Here is a 22,932-nt window from a genome sequence, read left to right as displayed (position 1 = left end):
TAAAAGACGCATTTCTTACACTGGTAGACTGACTTTGGTTAGATCTGTGTTGGAGACTTTGCATCACTATTGGTCTCAGATTTTTGTACTACCAGTTGGGGTCATGGATAGGATTAAAGCTTTATGTAGGAACTTCCTGTGGGAAGGGACTGATTGCTACTCTAAATCTCCCCTGGTTTCTTGGAAAATTGTTTGCAGGCCTGTGGTGAATGGTGGACTAGGCATCATTGACAGCAGGCTGTGGAATATTGCTACAATTGGAAAATTGGTATGGTGGCTTGTGTCTAAAAAGGATATCTTATGGATTAAATGGGTTGATCAAGTTTATCTGAAAGGAAGGGAATGGTACACATACCAACCTAGTTTAAGCAGTTCCTGGGCTTGGAGACAAATTTGTGCTGTTAAGGAAAAATTCAAAGATGGGTATATTGCTGGTAAATGGTTGGGCAGCAATGCGGAGTATACTATCTCTTCTGGTTATGATTGGCTTCATCATGAGAATTGGCCTAAAGTACAGTGGCATAACATAGTTTGGAACAGATTGAACACGCCTAAGCATTGCTTTAATGCTTGGCTAATTCAGCAAGGAAGACTTCTAACTCTGGACAGGTTGTGCAGGATGGGCATCACTGATCAGAAAACGTGCTATCTATGTGGAGTTCATCCTGAAGACCATGATCATATTTTTAAACAATGCATCTTTACGCAACAATGTCATGATAGGACTCTGAATTGGCTGCAAATCCAGGTCATTGGCAATGGCAATGCTCAAGATATGATGAGAAACAAGAGGTTTTCTGCGTTTAGGAGGAAGCTGCTAAGTTCCCTGATGGTTGCTTTACAGTACCACATTCGGTATGCAAGAAATTTGTGTCGTGTGGAAGATAGGGTACTGCACCCTAAAATCATTATTAGAATGGTACAAGAGGATGGAAGATTAGCTTTAATTAAATACAAATATAGTTTGATGTCTCAGTCTGATGTATGCTGGTGTAGACAACGTGGTCTGATGTAATAGCTAGCTGATTGAGTTGGGCTTGGCTCCTTTTGATAAAGGAGCGTAACAGAATAGGTTGTAATTGGTGATTATCCCGTTGTGGGATGAGGTTATAATATGACTTACATTTCCACCAAAAAAAATAAAAAAAATAAATAAATAAATAAATCCACAAAAACCGAGATGGATACCAACGAATGATAGATAGGGCGATTTTGGCATCATTTTACAGCATTTTAAGCATATTTATTTAATTTGAATGAATGATTGTCATTTATTTAAAGTATTTATCTTGTTGTACCTAGTATGGCCTAGTTAATTTTAATCTTTATTACCCGAAATGAATGGGAATATCGATTTATTTGTAATTAAATACGATCTCGTATCGTCGGTTTGTAATTAATTAATAGTTTTATTTATTTTATTAATTAATGTATAATAGGAATAGCTATGTAATTCATTTGTAATAGTTATTTTTACCGGCGTTTCCAAAAGACAGATTACAACGAGACGGAGTCTATTTTTGGAAGGTGTTCCAAATCCCACAAGGAAGAGCCACTTATGGAATGAAGAGGCAAGGGACCAAGAAGTTGGTTTCCGAAATGTAATAGACTAGTTTTTATTAACTAGGTGGCCATACTAGGATTTATTTATATGCTTACATGTTTGCTTGTTTTATTTTCGCGCATGCCAAAATCGTCATTCACATGCATTTTATTTTCGCGGTTGTCAATTCACGTCATTTACATTCACCGAATTAATTCACTTATAAGGAATTTATGACTAAATTGACAAGATCTCTCACATAACTAAAATTGAGATTAGCCTTACCAATTAGTAACACCTATGAATCTCTTGTTCATTAGAGCCACGCTCGCCCAAGCGGGGTGTTCTCTTTTTACCTTGGGTAAGTAGGGTGGTAAACGGTTATCACACGCTAAAATTGGTTGGACTCAACGGGATATAAGACAGTCTTGTGTTCCGGGGCTAGTAGATGAATTTGAGGAAATTCGTCGACCAAGAGTTCTAGAGGTAGAATTAGTCAACGTGACTTACCGAATTTATGCAATTATGGGATGTTTTGCCCAAGCGATGCTCATTTTTGTTTAATATTTGGGTCTTGGAATCATTTATATAATTTAGTAGGAAGTCATTATATAAATGCTAAAACTTGCTAAACATGTTTTTACAAGTAATTTTTTAAAACAATGAATGTTAATTTTTCCTTTTTGTTGTAGCATTTTAATTCGCAATGGCAACTTCATCAACTCCATCGACTACTTCACTAGGCAAAGATTCATGGCTAAGGTCCATAATGGACAAATGTATTTTAAAAGATGACGGTAATAACTTTCTTGAATGGGAATCCAACATCAAAAGTGCCGCGTTGTCCGACAATGTGCTCACTTACTTGACCGATGCTCCTCCAATCGAGCCCGGTGCAAGAGCTTCATCGGCGGTGCGGACCGCATATGATGACTATGTGAGGATGTTGAATGATATCAAGAATGTGTTGATATGGTCAATATCCCCAAAGCTCAAGCTATCATGCATTTCTTTAAATGCTTACGAGATTTTCACTCGTATGATTACTATGTTTTCACAAACACCAAAAGTCCGTCAATACGATGCGGCGGCACGCTTTTTTGAAGCTAAGCTTGAGAGGGGCCAAAAGGTTGGTCCCCATGTACTCAAAATGGTCGAATATGTTAACATACTAGAGCGTCTAGGGTGTAAGATTCCTAAGACTCTTGTGGTGGATCGTATTCTCCACTCACTCCCCACCAAGTTTGCCCACTTTAGGGTAAACTACAACATGAATGACATGGATAAGAGTTACCATGAAATTCATGCACTCCTCACCCAAGCAGAGAGGGATATGGAGGCTAGTGGGAGTGAAAAAGGGGATGTATTAACCATGAAGTTAAAGAACATGTCCCTTGGAGTCAAGAAAGGAAAATGGGAAAGAAAAGTCTCAATTCAAGAAATCGTCAAAGAAAATTGACAAGGGAAAGGGGAAGGCCTTTGTGAATGGCAATCCCAAGGCAAAAAGTGTCAAGCTCTCCGAGGCCAGATGTTTCCATTGTAATGGGAAGGGGCATTATAGGAGGAGTTGTCCCAAATACTTGGAGGATCTCAAGGAAGGGCGTATGACGCCTATTGGTATGATTTCCTCTCTCTATGTGATAGACGTTAATTATGCTTGTACTTCCACTTGGGTACTTGATACCGGATGCGGCTCTCACCTTTGTAACCATTTGCAGGGTTTAAGGGACGTGCAAGCATTAGCAAAAGGTGATGTGGATCTCCGCATGGGTAATGGAGCTAGAGTAGCTGCCATTTCCGTGGGGACCTATGTGCTCACTTTAGCTAGTGGTTTAGAGTTGTATTTAAATAAGTGTTATTTTGTACCAACTTTAACTAAGAACATCATCTCCATTTCCACGTTAGACGCGGAAGGCTTTTGTTTTATGATTAAGGACAAGTGTTGTACTTTTTCTTTTAATGATGTGGTTTATGGCAAGGCCATTTCAATTAGAGGCATTTATGTTTTAAATGATGTTAATGACGTTTATCATGTGGAAACTAAAAAGCTCAAAACGGGTGATCCAAACGAATCCTACCTTTGGCATTGTCATTTAGGCCACATAAACGAAAGACGCATTAAGAGACTTGCTTCATCAAATGTGCTCAAACCATTTGGTTTCGAATCTTATGGTACATGCGAGTCTTGCCTTCTAGGCAAGATGACTCGTGCACCTTTTGCGGGAAAAGGGACACGAGCTAGTGAGGTTTTGGCTCTCATACATACGGATGTGTGTGGACCATTAACCATCACCGCTAGAGGAGGTTTTCACTACTTCATTACTTTTATTGATGACTTAAGTAGATATGGGTATGTCTACTTAATGAAGAACAAAAGTGAAGCCTTTGACAAGTTCAAAGAGTTCCAAAAAGAAGTAGAGAACCAATTGGATAAAAAGATAAAGACCCTACGGTCCGACCGTGGTGGTGAGTATTTAAATATTGAATTTTATTCACACCTAAAAGATTGTGGTATAGTATCACAATGGACTCCTCCTGGCACACCACAATCAAATGGTGTGGCCGAAAGGAGAAACCGAACATTACTTGATATGGTTCGTTCAATGATGAGTCTAACTGAGCTTGCTAGTTCATTTTGGGGTTTTGCCCTCTTGTCTGCAGTATTTTCACTAAATCGAAGCCCGACTAAAGCGGCCGATAAGACTCCATATGAGATATGGACAGGGAAAGTCCATCATTTGTCGTTCATGCGTATTTGGGGTTGCGAAGCATACGTTAAGATCAAGTCTGACAATAAGCTTGCACCCAGGTCTGACAAATGTCTTTTTGTAGGATATCCTAGGGAAACACGTGGCTATTACTTCTACAATAAACAGGAGAACATAGTTTTTGTGGCTCGTGATGCTGTCTTCCTAGAAAAAGAGTTTATTTCTAGGAGACAGAGTGGGAGAAAATTTGAACTTGAAGAAGTTCGAGAGCCACAAACCGAAAATGAGGTAGAGGAGAACGTGGAGGATAGCATTCCCTCTTCCTCTGAAACGGTAATTGTTCCTAGAAAGTCAAGTAGGATTTCTAATCCACCTGACTGTTACCTTGGTAACATCGAAGAGGATGGTGTTTTGTTACTTTTTGAAAGTGATAAAACCACTACCTACAAATCGGCCATGTCTAGTCCCGACTCCTCGCTTTGGCTAGAAGCCATGCGATCCGAAATGGATTCCATGTACGGGAACCAAGTATGGGACTTGGTGGATTTACCTGAGGGAGTGTGACCCCTTCAGTGTAAATAGATATATAAAATTAAGCTCGGTGTGGATAAACATGTGGATGTTTACAAAGCTAGATTGGTGGCAAAAGGTTTCACCCAAGTTCATGGTTTACACTATGACGAAACCTTCGCTCCAGTCGCTATGCTTAGGTCCATTAGGATAATCTTAGTGGTTGCCGCATTTCATGATTATGAGATTTGGCAAATGGATGTCAAAACCGCCTTCTTGAATGGGATTCTAGAAGAAGAGGTGTACATGATACAACCTGAAGGTTTTGTGGATACATCTATCCCTAAGAAGGTGTGTTAGCTCAAGAAGTCCATTTATGGTCTTAAGCAAGCATCTAGGAGTTGGAATCATTGCTTTGATCATGTTATTAAACAATATGGTTTCACTAGAAGTGTGGAAGAACCGTGTTTATACATGAAGTTTAGTGGGAGTAAGGTTGCATTCCTTGTCCTATATGTGGATGACATATTGTTCATTGGGAATGATGTTCCATCACTCACTTCCATGAAGGAGTGGCTAGGGAAACACTTCCAAATGAAGGACTTGGGAGAGGCACAACGAATCTTAGGTATCCGGATCTATAGGGATAGGTCCAAGAGGATACTAGCATTGAGTCAAGAAGCTTATATTGTCAAAGTTCTTGACCGGTTAAATATGAAAGACTCCAAGAGAGGATTTCTACCTATGGGCCAAGGGATAACTTTGAGCAAGTCACAGTCTCCCTCCATCCCTAATGAAATTGAACACATGAAGACCGTCCCTAATGCTTCCGCTGTTTGGTCTATCATGTATGATATGATTTGCACTCGTCCCGACATTGCGTATGCCTTGAGCATGACAAGTCGGTATCAAGCCAAGCCTGGTGAGAATCACTGGATAGCCGTAAAGAACATCCTTAAGTACTTGAGAAGGACTAAGGATACGTTCTTAGTGTTTGGAGGAGAAACTTAGTTGCGTGTAAGAGGTTACACGGACGCAAGTTTCCAAACCGATCGGGATGACATGAAATCCCAATCCGGCTATGTGTTTATGCTAAATGGAGGAGCTGTTTGCTGGAAGAGCTTCAAGCAACGCATTACTGCGGATTCTACAACAGAGGCTGAGTACCTTGCAGCGTCTGAGGCTGCAAAGGAAGCTGTTTTCATTAGGCAATTCATGGAAGGGCTAGGAGTAGTCCATTCCGCCAAAGATCCTATCACTCTATATTGTGATAATAGTGGAGCTATTTTTCAAGCCAAAGAGCCTAAGTCTAGTAACAAATCTAGACATATTGAAAGGAAATACCATGTAATTAGAGATTATGTGGAAAGGAAGGAAATTGACATTTGCAAGGTTGGGACAGATGATAATATTGCTGATCCTTTAACCAAGCCTTTATCAAAGGCTAAGCATGATGGTCATGTCGTCGCTATGGGATTGAGACGAGTACCAGATTTTCTTTAGATTATGGATATGTAATAATTGGATAGTGTATCTTTTATTATATATATGATAATCACATTCATTATTTTCGTATTCATTCTTTTATGAATCTTTTATTTAGTGTGACTAAATTTTAATACCTTGTTTATCTGAATAAGTTGTGGAGACAATGTTGAACACTATTCAAGTGATAAGATGAACATTGTATTTTGTCCCTAGTCACTTTATGAGGTGACGTCTCGGAGTGACTAGATTGTAAGTCGATTGATGGTTGTTCAATACCATAAGGTCATATGTGATGACTGGTCAATTACAGAGGCAGAGTGTGTGACACTTTGCTGGACAGTGACCATTTAGAGAGTCCCTAAGTTCTATTATAGATGCCTGGTCGTGGCAGGGGTCTCTAAGACGTTCTAATGAGTCGATTCTTTTGACTGGAGACTATTATCTGAGCAGGTGCAGTTTTCGAGTGACTTTGGTTTTTGTCGTAGGTCGTGTCGTGAAAGGAGGCCAAAAGGGCATTTACTAGGTCATGGTGAGCTGTATTGTGCAATAGGATAGATAGGGCATACAGGAATTGTCCACCCACGTTAGGTAACTATATCTAAAGGCCACTCGAAGAGTTAATGACTACAAATGCGTGGCCACGCTTGGAATTAATCTGTGAGAGATTTTTCCGGTTAGGTAGTCACACTCCCGATCGAGAAAACCACTCGCGATGTGTTCATGTGCAAGTGCGACCTAAAAGACACCTTGCATTGAGTGGGAGATTAAAACGGACAAGAGAATTGGTAGCGCACACCTTGTGTCGGACAAGTGGGAGATTGTTGGAGTTAGTGTCCTCCACAATAGTGCGTTAACATATTAAATCTCATTAATGGAATATCATCAGATATTTATTTATTTGATCCTCGTCAGTTGATTAACGTAAATTGATAATGGTTGGCTGACTAGAGTTTGACGTTATTGTCGTGAGACTGCGGTGATCAACTGACCCCTTTCGGTCAAACCTAAAGGAACGAACCCCAATAGACAACTAATTAGTTGTATGAGATACAATTTATTTAGTCCCTTGATTTGTAGACTAAAAAGTTAGTCGATTATTTTTAGAGAGATTTCGAGTTGCGAACTCGAGGAGCGGCAGTTATTATTTAATTATGCGGTAATTAAATAATAAGTTTTGGGAAACGGGTTTTAGTTAATTTACTAAAATTGTACTAATTGATTAATGTGATTAATATTAGTACGTAAATAATATGTGTAGTGGTACACGTATATTTACGGAGTGAATTGGACGAATTAATTATGGAAGTATTTAAACATGATACGATGTTTAAAACAAAAATTACACGGATTTGTGCGACAAATATAAGAACCAATATGGACCCGTAAATAGTCAAGTGGACCGTGTAAAATAAGAGTAGTGGATGATTACTCACATAATCATTTCACCTTGTTTTTTATACTACCATAATTTATCTTATGTAAGAGTTTACATGTGATGTAAGATAAAAACATAAGACAAAATTTCTCCACTCCCTCACTCCACCTCCACCTGCCACTTCCCTTCCTATATACTCCATCTATAGTTCACAATTTACACTACCTCACTTCTTCACTCTACCTATTTGCATATGAACAATTTTTATTCATCTCTCTAAAATAATTATTAATCACTACTAAGTTGTTAGTATACATACATTAATATTTACTAAGAAAGTTAGTAAAGTTACAATATTATCAAGGATCTAAAATTAACAAGTTACTAGTCAATACTTGTTATTATTTTGGGTTAGTTCTTGGGTGCAACAAGAAGGAAATCTTCTAGTTGAAGATTTGTAAGGAGGATCTTCCATTTGGTTTAAGCTCAAGAACAAGCTAGTAAGGTGAACTAGTTTGTGCCCTTTTTACCACAAATTCAATGTAAGGGAATTGTTTTTCCTTATACTTTCTTTGTATGCTTTCATATTAGCATGCATGTTACATAGATCACCTAAATAACAATTTATGAGATAAATTAATTTTATTAGAGAGTCTAATATGGATCTATGATCTTTCAATTACTTTGTTATAGATGTGGATAGCTGGGATTTGTATGTGCCTAGACATTTGCTCTGAGTTATTCATTCACCATCTGTTTGTTGTCTCTTGTTTGGTTTGATTGCTTTCCTTGAGGACAAGCAAAGGGTTGGTTTGGGAGAGTTTGATGTATCACTTTTATATACACTTTTATAGCTCCTTTCATACCATTTTATATACCGTTTTCATGCCTTTATATCATTTATAAGCCTTATTTCAATGAATTGTCGATACTGCCGCTATTTTGTGTTTCAATGCAGAAATGACGCATTATGAGGATAATCAAGCTAAGATGAGCGTAGCGGAGATGGCATAGTAGGATACACGAAGTATGGCACGAGGAACGAGGAAGCATGAAGGTTAGAAGTGAAAGAAACGAAGAAACAGTCTGTGAAGCTGGTTCCTCGATCGAGTCAGGGAGGGCTCGATCGAGCAACCGTCCTCGATCGAGTCACCTCAGGCTCGATCGAGGAACCTCTCTGGCAGATTACTTTCCGTATTTTTCTAAAACGGTTATTTGTATTATAAATTAGAAACTCGTCGGATATTATTAGGTTACGCTTTATTTTACTTTCAGACGGTTGATTACTCTCTCTAGCTTTAATCTTTCCTTGCTACGGTACTAATCTTTCTTCAGTAATTAATCATTCAAGTTTATGTTATTCGATTATTATTCTTATTTCATGTTCTTAATTATGTCTTCATTTATCATTATTGTTGTTATTGCTTTAATTATGAGTAGCTAAATTCCTCATCTAGGATGAAAGGGATCTACGTTAACTAGAAAAGGGAAATTGATTAATTGCTAGTGAAATCGCATAAGTTGTCGTTTGATTATTGTTCTTCTTCTAGTTAATTAACTTAGTCCTGAGTTGTTAATTAGTGTAGCGAATTAATCCTTTCACCGACCGGGTTAGAATTAATATAGGCTGCGATAATAAAATAGATTGTATCTAATTATAGTGACCGCATGTTAGAATAGATCTAAAGGGCATAATAGAGTCGACCGATCTTATGACCTTAGACAGCTTGGTAGATCTAGCAATTTATTAATAGACCCCATATAATTGACCTAGTGAACCGGAAATCCTAGACTTTTAATATCATTGTTTAAATCTCTTTTTATTGCTCACATTTAGTTGGTTAGATAACAAAACAAAACAAACCCCCAGAAAACAGTTACCTTAGACAATTTAAATAATTAGAGACTTAACTTTTACCGCCTCCCTGTGGATTCGATACCTATCTTACTGCTAGCTATTCTTGTTAGTCTTGAGATAGTTTTACTTTGATTTGGTGATACGACTTTAGCCTTATCAGCCTTCACGTTAATGTTCCTTTCGCCGAATTGCTAACCCAGGTACCCTCTTACATGAAATTTATGAAAGAAATTTTAACTCGTAAGAGGCATATTAATGATCATGAAAAAGTAGCTTTGACTGAAGTGGGCTTTGCCCTAATTCAAAATAAGATACCACCCAAACTGTCTGACCCTGGTAGCTTTTCTATTCCATGCCATATAGGGACCCATTTGATTGATAATGCATTATGTGACTTGGGAGCTAGCATGAGTGTCCTACCGTTGTCTCTCGCTAAGAGACTTGGTTTGACTAAGTTTCACTGTACCAACATGACTGTGCAGATGGCCGATCGTACCTTATCATGGCCCTAGGTGTCTTAGAGGACATACCTGTAAAGATCGGGAAATTCTTTATTCCCGTTGACTTTGTAGTCTTAGACATCCCCGAATATTCTTACACTCCTATCATTTTAGGACGACCATTCTTATTTACTGCTCGCGCAGTGATAGATGTTGGGGGAAAGACTCTTACTTTTCAGGTAGGTGATGAGGAGCTAATTTTCTATCAGTCCAATGTTCGTAGGGCCCCTATGCAGATTCAACCTTGCAATGCACTACCCTCTATAGACCCTGACACAGATTCTCCAGTTGATAATATTGAGTCGTGTGCTACGATTTTAATACCTCCGCCTCAGACTGAGAGCAATATGGAGGACCATTCTGTTGTTTCTATTGTTGTAAATATAAACAGAGTAGACATTGGAGATCATGTCGATAAAGGTACAATGAACGCCAACCCCACTGATGGGAATGATGCTAAAGTAGATGCCAAAGAGAAAGGCTGGAACAAGGAAAAGAAGAAAGTGAAGTTGTATGTCGACGCAAACTATTCTTCTACAACCAGTTCAAATTCATGGAGATAAAAAAGGATGATCTGTGATGCTGAAGGGACCTCCTCCAGTGAGAAGCCCTCCTGTGGGCTGTTGAAGTGTTTTGGACGTTAAACGGGAAATGTCCCGTTGTAAAAACTTTGTAATTTCGAGTTTTGTTGGACATTTTAATTGCTTTTTAGACATTAGCGTAGTTAGTTTTTAGCGTAGGACCGAATATAGACTGCGTACTATTTATTTGGTATTTTCAGGGAATATTTTTCTGAATTTTTATGCAGGTTTGGGGAAGATATGCTACATTGGGATGCGTGCCAAAGAAATAGGCCTCGATCGAGTACTTTTTATACTCGATCAAGCAGAATGCCTAGGTAAAGCCCTCGATCGAGTAAACAACAGTACTCGATCGAAATGTCCAAATTGAGGGTTCCTCGATCGAGTTGTCCTGTACTCGATCGAGAAGAAATGAGAAGCTAAAGTTCTCGATCGAACAATCTTCTGTCTTCGATCGAGTAAAATCACAAGGGAAGGAGGAAGCTTTCGATCGAACAACACCAAAGCTTTCGATCAAGCAAAATATCGAGGAAAGGTCTCGATCTAGTGGTTTCAAATCACTCGATCGAGTGACTATTGCTGACTAAAGCTCGAGGGAGTTCTCTAATTCCCTAATCTATTTCATTATTCACTTTACTTTCTTCTTCTTCCTTTTTCGATAAAACCCTCAAATCTCCCCAAATCCCCATTTTCTTCCCCTAATCACCAAATTAAATACCCACAATCGCTCCTTCCAATAATTTCGACCAAAGCCCCTTGAATTTGCTCGCTTTTTGAGGGTTTCTGAGAGTTTTTGCGTTCGAAAAAAATCGAACTTTTTCGATTGTTTTTGTGCTTCTTTGTTGATTTAAATTTCAATATTTAGTGGGTAATTCGACAAGTAAGTTCCTCTTCCCTATTCTTTATTGGTTAATTGCATTTTTAGGCTTCAATTTTGCAATTAGGGTTTCAAAATTTTTGAAATTTGGGGGAAAATCGTCTTGTTGTTTGATTATTTGTTATTATAACTTGCTTGTGATTAATATGATGGTTAGTAGTAGTGTTTCCGCCACTTCGTCTGTTACTGCTCCATCTACCTCTGAGACGGTGGTCCCTGCTGCCACCATCGTCACTACCCCCGCTGTCACTGTTACAACTGCTGCTACTGCTTCTGTACCGTCCTCGGTATCGACCCCTGCTGTGTCGACACCCTCCATCACAGTTCCGTCGTATGCCCTTGTCCAGAGACCGCCCTCTGTCCGCGCTCCTGGACTAGCTACTTTCGCCCTTGCTGTTGCCACTGCATCAACTTCACGAGGGGGAAAGGGAGGGGGTTCTAGAGCTGCTGCTCGTTCCACTGCTAGGTTCGTAGCCGATGACTCGTTGGATTCTATTGCCGAGTATCCACATGTACGATTTATTAACCCTCTCCATCGTCTTTGTTTTATGCATTTGATGGACTGTGATATTACCTCTACACGTTTTTTATGTCGTTCTTCTTTGGACAAGTTCGGGATTTTAGAACCCGTGGCTGAATTATTAAACGAGACTAGGATGATGGGTTTTACCACGATGAGAGCGCTCACATATAAGCAAGTGACCCTCGAGTTTTTTATCTCTTTTACTTTCTCATCTGCTGCCTATGACACTGACCCGGAGAGCTCTTGTATTTCATTTCGACTGTTTAACCAGACCTTCACTTGGACCTTAGTTGAGTTGGGAGGAGGTTAGGTTTGACTAGTGACGACCCTTAGGATGCTCCTAGGAAGCTCCTGGCTCTACTTTGGTGCACTATTGCACAAACTCCCTTTGACCGAGGAAGGTGGCTCACGTCCATCTTCCCCTAGCCCGTTACTTTCTTCGTCTCCTCGGGGAGACAATCTTTGGCCGCCACGAGCCTAACAACGTTAATAACATCGATTTGTCCATTTTAGCGGGCTATTTGAACATTGATAGTGTTGGCCCTTTCGTTCTTAACATTGCTAATCTGATAGCTCAACATTTTGTCGTTGTCGGCCAGAAGAGGAAGGGCACGATTTCCTATGGTGGGTTGTCATCCCACATTGCCCGTAGCCTCTTAACTGACTATCCCCGTGGCCTGACACATGTAGATAAGAACGTGTACATTGACGTTGACGCCATACTGGCGATGTTTTGGTTAGCTAAGGACCAACGGAATGGAAGATTAGTGGTTTCGAGTCCGTGACCTTACCTTTTTCCCGACCTACCCTGTCTTTTACCCTTGACCACTGTGTCGGGGAGGTTACCTCCACCTCTACTTTCTTACCACCTTTCAATTTCTCATTCCAGTTCTAAGAAGCAGAAGAGACCTGCGACTGGAGAGGGGTCCACACCGACTCAGGCTGGGCAGACGTCCACGTCCACGACCACGCCTACATCGACCCCTATCCCTACTCCTTCTGTTACCCAGCCGGATTTACCGGCTAACTTTGTTCCTCCTCCACCCTTTGAGGCGCCCGAGGTCGTGGACCAAGGGCGTCGTGATGGTTTACTCCTTGAGATGTGCAGTCAAGTGGCTCGTATAGAGCAGGAACAAGAATTTGCCTTGTTCCCTCTATACGAGTACCACATGAGGAGAGGACGTCCCGTTCCAGATGGCTGGCCACACCCTTCTTTCTACCAGTACCCGGCGGAGGGGTACCCACAGCCGAAGAGCGAGGCGGAATCAGCTGAGCAGGAGGAGAGGACGAGAGCTGACGAGAGGAGGAGACGGGAGCAGGAGCGTGACCCCGACTACACGGTGGTTGGTGAGGAGGAGGAGGCTGACGAGTAGCTACTGGTCTACTCACTTCCTCAGTTTTCTGGTAGGTTTGGGGAAGTTCGTACATATTGTGAGTATTTCTGCTTTTATTTATTTATCATCTCCATTTATTTATTTATTCCATTCATTTATTGGCTATATTTATCCCATTCCCCATATATATACTGCTGGTGTATGCTGGAGGACAACGAGGGCGTTGTCCGTTTTGGTTTAAGGACGATATTGCATCCTTGAGTCTGCATTTGTTTTGCATTCACGTTTATTTTCTGCTTGCATTATTGTTTTAATTTCATAAATAATCAAAAATTAAAAAAAAAAATCATAAAATTCAAAAATTTCAAAATTATTTCACGTTTATTTTTGCGCTTAGGTCGAGTCGGAACGGTAGATTTATGTGATGATTTTGCACTATGTCTTGTCATTTTACTTAAGCCTTGCAACAGTTTGTCATCTTATTAGCTTTGTTATGCGCATATCTACGAGTTAATGTTAAAAATATAGCTGAACATATAGACTTGACCTGAAAAATTTGGCAACCTACTTAAAATTTCTAAGTTTTTATAGTCGTATAACTGGTGTCACTTATGACCAGTTCATGTAGGAATTGAGAGTAGTATACTCCTTGCATAACATGTTCATTAATTTGCACTTTTATGAAATTCGATTGCTTTTTGCTTGCATACATTCGGGTTTGTGGTCAGTGTCACATGTTGGGAGGCGCTTGCAATTTTTCCCTTTCTTTCATTTTCACCCATTTAGCTCCACATTAGTCAAACTTAGCCTTTTTGACCCATTAACTACACCCAAATTAAGCCTACCTGTCAAGCTAGTTTACTGTGTTTTGTGGTACATATTTTGTTGATTAAGTTTGGTTTGTATTATATCGTTATGGAGTTGGTAGAAAAGAAAAGGAAGGAGGATGTGATGAAAAGGAATTGAAAAAAAAAGTTGAAAAAAAAAAGTGAAAATTGTGGGCAGGAAAATGAGAAAAGAAAAAGAAAAACGTGAAAGAAAAAAAAAGGACTGTGTGAAATGAAAGAAAAAAAAAAGTTTGTTTGAGACGGTCTTGCTCCTATGCTTTACTTATACCTTTTGAGGAGTTGTTGCTTCGGTTGAGTGAGTTTATGTGCCAAATGAAGGGCACTTGTGATTGATTTTATAGTTGGATAGGAATTGGATGTTGTTACATGATTTTGTTTAGGTGCTAGCTTGACGCTTTACCTCCACATTTTCCATAACTATTTTTGCCTATTCTTACCCATAGCCTCACTTTCCCATAACTTTTGTAAGCGCTCGCCTGTGACAGACACTGTTTGGTTGGAATGTATGTATGGTGATTAGAATTGTCTATCATTTTAGTTGCAAGCATGTTTATGTGGATCGTAGTTTAGGTGAGTGACTATTTTCTCTTCTTCTCTTACATTTATATACTTACCCTTTGCTTCATGAGAGAAGAGTGACCCGTGAGAGTCCAATTTAAAAGGTCTTGCAAGGTCGACAGTTCAGCTTATTTATAGACATCATACAACTCGTTTGCGCTTGACTGTTGTAGCTATAAATGTCAGTTTTGTTTGTATTAAACGGTTTAAGTGGACAAGTTATAGCTAGCTCCGAGTTTTCATTTTCGTTCCATTAGTTTGCATTTAGTTTACTTGAGGACGAGTAAAGGTTCGGTTTGGGGAGATTTGATACGTGCAATTTATATAGTCTTTTTGGCCTTTTATGCACGCATTTCTATGTCATTCTCATTGTTTTGTGTTGCAAAATGCCCCGAATAGGCTACTTTGGTTTGGTTTGTCTTAATTGCAGGAATAGACCCGAAAGTAGTGATATCGCACCTTTTCCAGTCCTTTTAGCATGCATTTATGGAGATGGAGGATTTAGAGCGGAAATGTTGTGCCTCGGGAAGCATGAAGGAAGATTTGGAAGCTAACCAAACAAAGTGTCAAACTGGTGCAGTGGCTAGTCCTCGATCGAATGGTTTTCTGTTCGATCGAGGGGTTTTGGTGGTCAAGGAAGCTCGATCGAGTCCCTGCTGTACTCGATCAAAATGAAGCATTTGGTGTTTACTCGATCGAAGCCCTAACTTGTTCTATCGAGAGGAATTGCTGAGATGTTGCTCGATCGAGGAGTCTCAAATCCCTCGATCGAGTACTTTGCTGTTATACGGTATTTTATTCCGTGATTAGTTAATATCTTATTTAATAAAACGCTTCCCTATATAAGGTGAAGACGCCATTAGGTTAAAAACATCCTTTACACTCTATTATTCTCCTAATTACTCTAAAGCAGATTATTACTTTTTTCCTTTGCTACGTTACTTTTGTTCTTAATTTCCGAATCTCAAGCTTGTAATCTTTCTTCACTCTTTACTCTTAATTTAATTCTCTTTGCTTTCTTTTAATCCTTGTTCTTAATTTTTGTTTATTTATTATTATTATTAGTTTATGATTCATCTTTATTGCTCATCTATTATGTCTCCTACTAGTTTATTCATTGTTATTGTTTGTTTCATTAATAGCATGAGTAGCTAAATCCTTTTATGTTAGGATTAGGGGAGTCATGGTAGTGAGTTGACGATGTTAAGAATAGGTTAGATGAATGAATTGTGAGAACTGTTTTATGACAATATAATTGTAATCGTTTAGTTGAGTGCACGCTTCTAAACTAGTTAAATTGGTTAAATTCAGACCTAGATCGAAAGATTGGAATGAACGGACCTGTTATGAACAGTAGACTACACTAATGACGATGAAAGTTAAGTTAGTTGTATTCTAGGGCGGATAGCGGACCGAAATGACCTTTCTCTTACCCTTCTCACATTAGATCGTCTGAAGTATTTAGGACTGAGTTTGTTAATTCCCTTGGTAAACTGACTTCCTAGCATACTTGTCTTTATTTGATTACACCGTTTATTTCTCTTTATTCTTACTGCTCTTTTCTCTTGCCTTAATCCTTTTAGTAGTTAGAAATCAATTCAAAACCCCCATTCGTTACCTGACAGACTTAGATAGCAGATAGATATAATAGCCTCCCTGTGGAGATCGACCCTACTTCCACTAGCTTCTGTTAGTTATTTTAGATATTTATTTTTGGTACTAAACGACAGGTATCAAGAGTGACCCGTGAGAGTCCAACTTTGAAGGTCTAGCAAGGTCGACGGTTCAGCTATTTTCATAAACATCTTCATAACTCGTTTACATTTGACATTGTTGATATTTTGTTAATTTATTGCATTAAACTGGTTTAAGTGGACAATTTGTAGCTAGCTCTAAGTTTTAATTTCGTTCCATTAGTTAGTTGCATATAGTTTGCTTAGGGATAAGCAAATGTTTGGTTTGAGGAGGTTTGATGCGTGCATTTTATATAGACTTTTTGTACCGTATTTGTATGCATTTCTATGCATATTTAGTAGTATTAAGCTACAAATGTCCCTCGAATAGTCTACTTTGGTTTGTCTTGTATTATTTTCAGGTATGAACTGGAGAGGAGCATAATCAAGCTTAACACCTGTCCCTATGCATATATTTTGGAGATGAGTTGAGTCGGAGCTTGGAAACTACTAATTGTGATGCGCGTAGAAGTAAGGTAGCTAGGCGCGCAAAGGAAGAGCTTCAAATTACTAGTGCCTAATTTTAAGAGTCATATCTCGAGTTCTACAACTGCTAATCAGGTGATTCAAATTGGAGATGAAACTTATCCTTTTAGCTTTCCAACGGCGTGAAAATCGCTTGTTTCCGACAAGTAACGAAGAAATGGCGGCCGTTTGAAGTTCAGTGCGCGAAGCAGGAATTACGCACTGAAACCACTCGATCGTGTACTTTAGTGCTCGATCGAATACTTTTTGTGTTCGATTGAGTACTTTGATTCTCTCGATCGACTACCTTGATTCTTACTGTACTCGATCGAGTGCTTTAGTGCTCGATCGAGAGCCTTTGAGGAAAAAAATACTCGATCGACCAACTTTATGTTGCTCGATCGAGCAAAACCAAGTCTGACGTGCAGGATTTATGTCGAGACTTATTATATTTAGCTATATTATATTATTAGATAATAAAATCTCTTACTATATAAGAGAAAAACATTCATTAGGTTAAGGATTCGGAACTTTTCACTGCTTGAACCTCTATTACGTTGCTTTGTTCTTCTTATTCTGGATCTATACATGTAATTATTTTCTCCTTTCTCTTTAGTTAATTTAAACTATGGAATTCCCTTAATTGTTTTCCTCTTTATTTCTCCTGTTGATTATCCCTTCTTACTCTCTTATCTTAATTAGTTTAATTATTATTTCAATTTAATCATTATGTTTAGTTTAGTTATCGTTTCAATTATTGTTATTAGCATGATAATTAGTATGAGTAGCTAATTCCCTTGCTAGGATTTAGAGGAATCAATGAATTGATGATAGTTGCCAAATAGGTTTGCAGATTTGTTGTTGTTATCATGTCTTTGTTGTTATAAGTAGCATTTAATGATGATTAGACGGTTAATGCGCATAATTGTTCTAATTGTTTTTGGCAAACTCTGACGTAGATAGGAAGATTGGAAGGAGTGAGACCCGCTACAATTCTTTAGGATACTCTAATGAGGGCGGAAGCTAAGTTAGTAGTATTTTAGGGCGAATAGAGGACCGGAAGGACGTATTCACTGCCCCTTAGACTTATACATGTGATTGATCTGTGACCTTAGCTGCAATTATTTGGCATTCATTGATGAACCGACATCCTAGTCCCTTTCTCTTATTTTCTAGACTCTTTATTTATCGTTGCTTTAGTTTAGTTTCCAATCAAAACCCCCAATTGTGACATTTGACAGACTTAGATTAGCAAGTAGATAGCAACATAGCCTCCCTGTGGATTCGGCCCCGACTTTCCTAGCTGCATTAGTTAGAGACCTTTAGGGTTTATGTTTGATAGGATTGCGACAGCCTGATCATCGATTACATAGGCAGATTGTGAGACGATTTGTCGGACAGTGACCGTTTATAGAAATCTTTTATTGCTGGGTCGTGGTGAGGATTTATATTTATTCCTTCGAGTCAATTCTTTAGACTGGCGACTATTTGTCTGAGTTGGTGCGGTTTTTCGGTGGCTTTGGTTTTTGCTCTAGGTCACGCCGTAAAAGGAGGCCAATGGGCATTTATTGGGTCATTGTGATTTGTATCGAACGAAGAAAATAGGTCAATAGGATTGTCCATCCATGTCATATTTTATCTCAAGGTCACTCGAGGAGAGGTGACTGAAAATGCGTGGCCACGCTCGGATGAGATCTATAGTAGATTATCCGGTCAGACAGTCATTCTCCTGATCGAGAAAACCACTTCATGATATGATCACGTGCAAGAACGACCTGAAAGACATCTCGCATTGAGTGGGAGATATTTATGGACAAGAGAATTGGTAGAGCACACTTGTGTCGGACAAGTGGGAGATTGTTGGAGTGATTGTCCTCCACAATAGTGGGTCTACATATTAAATCTCGTACAAGGAATGTCAAGGATTTATATTTATATATTTGTCATTTGATCAACGTTCGTGTGACGGCGGTGATCAACTGATCCCTTTAGGTCACACCTATAGGATGATGCCCAAATTGGAAATATTAATTATTTGTATACGATACGATTTAATTAATTCCTTATATTTATTGATTTTTTATAAGTCATGTGAATGTATTATTTGATGACGGGTTACGAACTCGGGCCAAGAGGATTTATTATATAATTGTGTGATGATTATTTAATGAATATATAACTAGAGTTAATTTATTAATTTTATACGATATATGTATATGTTTTGAGGCGGAGGTAATTAGCTAATTAAATTTACAAGAGGTTTTAAAATTAGCTAATATTGGTTCATAAGACACATTTTGTATTAATAAAATGGTCTAATAAATACTTAATAGTTGATTTGTATTTAGTTGTTAATGTGTATTATTTAATTATTGAATAATCATATTAATATTTAATTCTATAAGATAATTAAATATAAGACTTATAAGCATTTATGGGACAAATGTCGAAAAATGAAATGGACCAAAAATATATATAGTGGACCGTTTTTTTTGGGCATTGGACATGTGTCTTATAAGATGACACATACACCTCATTTGTCCCCTTCATTTTGCCTATAAATACCCCACCTTATACACATATTAGGGGTTGAAAAATATGAAGTCCGAAATTCTGCTACTCTCCTTGTGTTGGATGGTTTTACTAGAGTAGAAGGAGGTCAAATTTCTTCATTTTTCTTCCCTTAAAAACCTTGATCAAAAGTTGATTATCATCATAAAAGCACGCAAAATATTAATACATCACAAAATATTATTAGTGTAATAATATTAGGTAATACTTGTAATACTACTACTATTATCTAGTCTATAATACTACTCCCTCCACATATATTTGTTCTACCCATTTACTTTATACACGGTCTCCTAGGCGACGCTTTGACCGTGATTTTAACCACCTATACATTATTTGTTTCGGTTAAAAATAGTTTTTTATGAAATATTTTTTTATATAAAATGTAACAATGTAAATATCGTATTATAAATTGATATATTTTATGATGTATTTATGGTCAAAGTTTCAATACTTTGACCTCCAAAAAGGTAAATGGGTAGAACAAATAGATGTAGAGGGAGTAGTAGTTTTTGGGTTGATTCTTGGGTGCAATCCTTAGGAGACCTTCTACTTTGAAGGCTAAGGTTCTAGGAGGATCACATCCATATCAAAATATAGCACAAGAACTACAAAGATAGGTGATCTTTGTGGTGCCCTATTTGCCTTTATACCCAATGTAAGGAAATATTCATCTTAAATCTTTGCATGCATGTAGTTTTACACCACCTAATAAAATTAACAAGTAATTTTATTAACACTAGAATAGTCTAAAATACTAACAACTAGGTAGTTATCCAGGGGTATGATTTAACTGGTTGATAAAGCAATTTATGTTGTTTAAGGTTATATGATCGGTCGATTCTAATATGTCCTTTAGGTCTAAACTTAACATGTGGTCGCTATCATTAAGTCAGCCTATTCAATTGTCGTAGCCTATATTAGTCTTAATCCGGCCGGTAATAATCTAAATTCGCAATGCTAATTAACTAATCCAGGCCAATAATTAATCAATTAGGTTTAAGACAACAATTGAACAACAACCAAAGCAATTTAACTATCAATTCATTATATAATCCCTTTCTAACAACCTAGATCCCCATTCACCCTAGATAAGGAATTTAGCTACTCATTATAAGAGAATTAACAACAAAAATAACAATGAAAGACATAATTGAAAGCATGTAAAGATGAAAAACAAGCAATTGAATGAACTAGAACTTTGAATTAATAATAACTGAGAAAAGATTAGCAATACCGTAATTAGAGAGTGCTTAGATCTAAAATAATAGCAATAAAACTAAACTAAGGGTTTCTAGGAGTTTTTAGAGTAAATAAGACGTAAAAATATAATAGGGTATGATTTGGGTATTTATACTAAACATAAACTGATTTAGGAAACTTGCGCGAAAAGTTTTCAGAATATACTATACTCGATCGAGTCTATGCATATACTCGATCGAGTACACCACCACTTGATCGAGTTTATGCATACTCGATCGAGTACTCCATGTTTCAGCTCTTCTCTTCGTCTAATATTCTTCAATTCTCTTCATTTATTCTTCTAGATTTCCGTGCCATGCTTCGTGTATTCCTTCATGCCATCTCCGCGGTGCAACATTTCATTCTTTTCTCCACAAATGCATCATTCCTGCATTAAACACCAAATCATTGAAGTACAACATTCTAATATAAATGGCATATAAACAATGTAATTTAGTACGAAAACCGTATCAAAAGTAACTAAGGATAGGCAAATAAATGTATATAATTATGACTCATTAGACGTAGACTTTATTAGAGTTGTTTATTGTAGTTGAGTTGCATAATGTATAATTCATCTTGTGTAATTCATTTTATGTTAACCATTAAAGTTGGATTCTTAATAAATCTTTCTTGATTGGCAATTTTGTACACTACCTCGGAAAACCGAGATGGTGACACTCCTAATTACCTTGGCCTAGTAATTGGGGATGTTACAAAGTGGTATCAGAGCGACGCTTTTGGAACCTGAACCCAAATGAACTTAGGTGTGCCTAATAAAATGAACCCGAATACAGATACTAGGAGCCTCGTTGGTACAATTAAGTAGACGTGTAACACCCCATATTTTATAATAATATTTTATTCGGATAATTCTTATTAAATTAATTACTTTGATGTTTAATAATGTATTTTGAAAATATATATTTATAGCTTCCGTTCTCTATTTTATTATTTCACGTTTTGACGATTTTACTATTTTAATTTGATAGCTACTTGTCTTATATAAGTTCTCCTTATGTTTTAATATGGTCCAACCTGATCTGTAATTAGATAATCCAATCTATGAGCTAATGGAACTAAAGCCCACTTGTTAACTCTTCTCTTAGATAAATACAAAACCTAAGCTAGCAATTAGATTGCTCACCCTATTTTTGTTTAAGTGAGGAGTGCCGCACGCCACTCTCCTCCTTTACTCTCTTTCGATCTCTTTTCTCCCTTTGAACTCTATTGTTATATATATTTCCTTCATCCAAACTCATACATAAATTATATTTTCATAATTTTGGCTCTTACCTTTACATTATATTCTCTTTGAAGTATATTTATGAGGATTATTTGTATGGACCTTTAGACCTACGTTTTGGGTTTCTTATTTTATGCGTAAAGAAGAAAGAAGAGTCTTTCATGGTGTTTTCATGAGTAAAGAAGAGGAAGCTCTTTTAATGTCGTTTTTATGAAGATGGAGATTATATTGTGGTCTTTATTGCGTTACAAAGATAACTAGATAGGTATTTCTCTTTTAATTGTGTTTATGTCAATTGATATGATCAATATGATTTAACGGTTGTTTTGTATGATTGGTACCATGTTTGATGGTTTATTATCATGAGTAATATGTTTCGTATGTTTGCTAATGTTTTAATGTTTTAATCGTATATCGTTTGTTGCCTAAGCGTTATTTTAGGCGTTGATGTGCGCAACTAGGGTTCACGAGTGAAACCCTAGAGGCTGCTTGACTCACGGCCAACAGTAAGGCTCAGGGTTATAGTTCAAGTTAGTATAACCTTGAAATATGAATCAAGGTTATAGCTGAAGCTAGTACAACCTTGAGTTATGACTCATGTTATGGTTAAAAGTAGTATAACCTTGGAAATATGAATCAAGGTTATAACTGAAGCTGGTATAACTTTGAAATACGAGTTAAGATTATGGTTGAGACTAACGTAGACCTGACTTATGGCTCAAGGTTATGGTTAGAGCTAGTATAACCTTGAGTTTCCTGTCAAGGTTATGGATGAGGTTAGTGTAACCTCAGGTTATATGTTGAAGTTATAGTCGAGGTTAATGTAGTACTACAGAGTAGTTGTTGTCCTTGCTTGGGCAATGTGTGTTGTAATTGTGTGGAACTTTAATTGTGTTGTTAAACTTCAGGACGAAGTTTGTCTTAAGGGAGGTAGAATATAATACCGATGTTTTGTTGTGCAACGGCCTTGTG

This window comes from Silene latifolia, chromosome Y, assembly GCF_048544455.1.
Source record: "Silene latifolia isolate original U9 population chromosome Y, ASM4854445v1, whole genome shotgun sequence".
NCBI classification, from domain to species: domain Eukaryota; kingdom Viridiplantae; phylum Streptophyta; class Magnoliopsida; order Caryophyllales; family Caryophyllaceae; genus Silene; species Silene latifolia.
This window is presented reverse-complemented; position numbering follows the sequence as displayed.